We start from the raw sequence: 3,013 nt of genomic DNA on the forward strand, positions 1-3,013 counted from the left end.
CGCTATTTTCTATATTCGTTTCATTCTCAATGTAGCAAGTAAATTGTTAATAATATATATTTATAACTTAAAAAAAAAAAAAAACATTTAAATTTAATTAGACTGAAAGCACAAGGTATAGGATCCCTAGGGACTAGGAGCCCTAGGGACTAGGAGCCCTAGAAACCTTCCTCAAAAATTATAAACAATTATTAACATTAATAATAACAATTAACATGGAAGGGATAGAGGCCAGGGAATCAAAGGGTTAAACCAAGGGACCCCCCGACGAATATTGTTAATAATAATTGTTAACAATAATAATTATTATTAACATGAAAGGGTTAAGCCAGGGGGGCCAAAGGGTTAAGCCCGGTGGGGTCAAAGGGTTACAGACCCCCCGCAGGTGTGCTGGAACATACATTGCTATACTACTCGGGCAGTACCTCCTAGTGAAGCCCAGCTTGCCACAGGAAGAGCACTTGATAGGTTGGGAGAAATCTATCTTTCTCCTCTGACCCTCTCGCCGCTGATCAGGAGACCCAGGGGGGGTTTTAATCCTCCCCTTACCTTGCGATCGACCCCTTGGCCGCTTGGGAGAGTTGGCTTTCCTCTCCCTGAAGTACCGGTCTATGTCGCGTCGCAGGATCGCTACCTGTGACGACAGATCCTCAATGCGGTCTGTCGCCTGCGTCGCAGAGATCGACGACCGGTCTTCGAGTTTCCTGGCTGGGCTCTTCACGGGTGACTCGGTTTGCAGCTTCTCCGTACCCCGATGTTTGTTAAACATGACCGATGTTCGGGCTCCTGCCCTGGGCGGTCGTTGACACACCCATGTGCTCGGGGTATAATGTGGACGTGGGCTCTAGCCTGGTCCTCGGGCGCTCATCGTCCTGCATAGCGGTCTCGATTTCGGTTGCCCGGGCGTGAAACTCGTCCACATTGGAGAACGCATTTCTCCGCAGCTACATTCAGATGGCGGGTAGAAGATTTGCATAAAGCAATTCTTCCGCTGCTCTGGCAATGGCGGGCGTAATTGGGCAAGCATAAAGAGGAGGTGGCAGGCGTATTCTCTTACCAACTCTCCCTTTTCTTGATACCTAGCTTGGGCCTCTTGCAGTAGTCTCTGTTGCTGCAATTCGCTTGACCCAAACCAACGGCGAGCGCCGGCTACAAAGTCGGCATAGCTCCTCCACTTGAGCTTATTAAGCTCGTACCAGGTCCTCGCAACGCCTTCGAGGAGCTCTGATACGGAGCACAAGACTTCGCCGTCGGTTAGCCCAGAGCCCGCTCGTAAATCCTCCAGCCTTGAAAGGAAGGTGTCCACGCACTCCGAAGCCGTACCCGAATATCGCAGCTCCCACCCTCGGACTATTCTACTCGCATCCCGAGTCGTGTAGAACCCCTACGCCGCGTTGATATCGTACCATGTCGATCCGTTCGGGAACGCCTGCCCTTCACCAACGTTGGCGTCCCTTGGTCCTCTCCGCGGCGGCTGCTCCGTCCGCAGAGGCGCCTGCCTTTGAAGAGCCTATCGAGGCTCACCAAGGGTCGGCCTCGTGGGCTCCGGGGTACTTCCCGGTACCCTCGGGTCGTAGTGGCACGTGTACGTGGACTGAAAGTCCACGCTTCTCCTGGGCCGCTCCTGTACACTTTGTCGATTTGTGGGGTCCGTGCTCCTTAATTGCTGGACCTCCACCTGCAGAGCGGTCATCTAGTCACTCCACCGCGCGCATACTTGGTCGTGCCTTTCCAGCATCTCAAGTATGCGGTTGATCCCGACACGGTTGCGCTCGATTTCTTCTTTCAACCACTCGGTCGCACATCGTTCTTCCTCGTCTTCTTGAGGATGCAGCTCTTCGTCCTCGAAACGACGAGCTCTTCGCCTATCCGGCGATTCATTGGAACCCTTATGTCCACTACTAACCCCTTCCGGGTTCCCGCTGGCTACGCCAGCCCCAGTGTCCTCGACGGGCTCTCGCTCCCCAATATCGCTCCGACTATCCTCCTCGAGGTTGTCGAAGACCGCGAGAGTCCGCGTCAGGTTCGCCTCCACAGTCTCGTCGCTGTATAACAGCATGAGTGGGTGGGCGACGAGATCCTCGGCATCAGCTGCCTCGAGCTCTTGGCGTCTGATCTCGAGCCATCTCTCTCTACTTCTTCTGCTACGTTGCGCCGCATCCCTGTCCAACGCGGTTCCTTGGAAATCTTGGTCGATGTACTCGCCCAATAGCCAATATGCCAGCCGGACCGCTTGCATCAGCTTGGGACCATCTGTGCGCAACTCCAGCTGCGTCAGGTGTCTGTCTGAGCTGTGTGGAAGGCAGTTCCGATGCCCATCGGGTTATCGCATCGGCGGTATCTTCCATACCGCCTACACACGGGCGTAGGTGACGGTTGAGGTTACTTTACCTATTCGACCACCACCGTCTCCTATCGCCCAAGGCGTGAGCGGGGTGTTGCAACTTTTACTGGCAACTACCTTAATATGCCTTAAATTGCAAGGCAGCAACCCACGAGGCTTGTGAGTGTGTGCAGGTGACGCGTAAACGAAGGAAGTGGGAACTTCAACTCGCAATTACCTACCTAAAGGTGGAGACTAACTGTTTGCTAGCTCCACCGGGTTAGTTAAACTAACCCCGCACACACCCGAATTGCGTGCTCTGCACTTATTATCGCTCTGTGACTAACACCCACCTGAAATTATTCTAAAGTGTGGATAAAAACACAAAAAAACAAATTTTTCACCCTTTTTTAGAGCGAGTCTAGATGCCTCTTCGACCCCTGGTGTTAGTATGCTCTCGGCTTACAAAAGCAATCGCCATTAGGTCGGAGAGACGTCTTTTCCCCACTGCAGAGCACGCGCCGAACGAGCCACGTGTTCTTTACCCGCTCACACCTTAACACGCATGCGCGCAAACGTCTCTCTCTCCCGTGCGTCACTCACTCTTTACGAGCAAACCAAATCCCCTAGTGTGAGTCCTAAAAACTGTTGGGCGCCATGTAACAGGCTGCTAAACCCAAGTAATTGTTA

Source organism: Phymastichus coffea, unplaced genomic scaffold, assembly GCF_024137745.1.
Source record: "Phymastichus coffea isolate CEN01 unplaced genomic scaffold, Cenicafe_Pcof_1.1 PCOF00001, whole genome shotgun sequence".
Lineage (NCBI taxonomy): Eukaryota > Metazoa > Arthropoda > Insecta > Hymenoptera > Eulophidae > Phymastichus > Phymastichus coffea.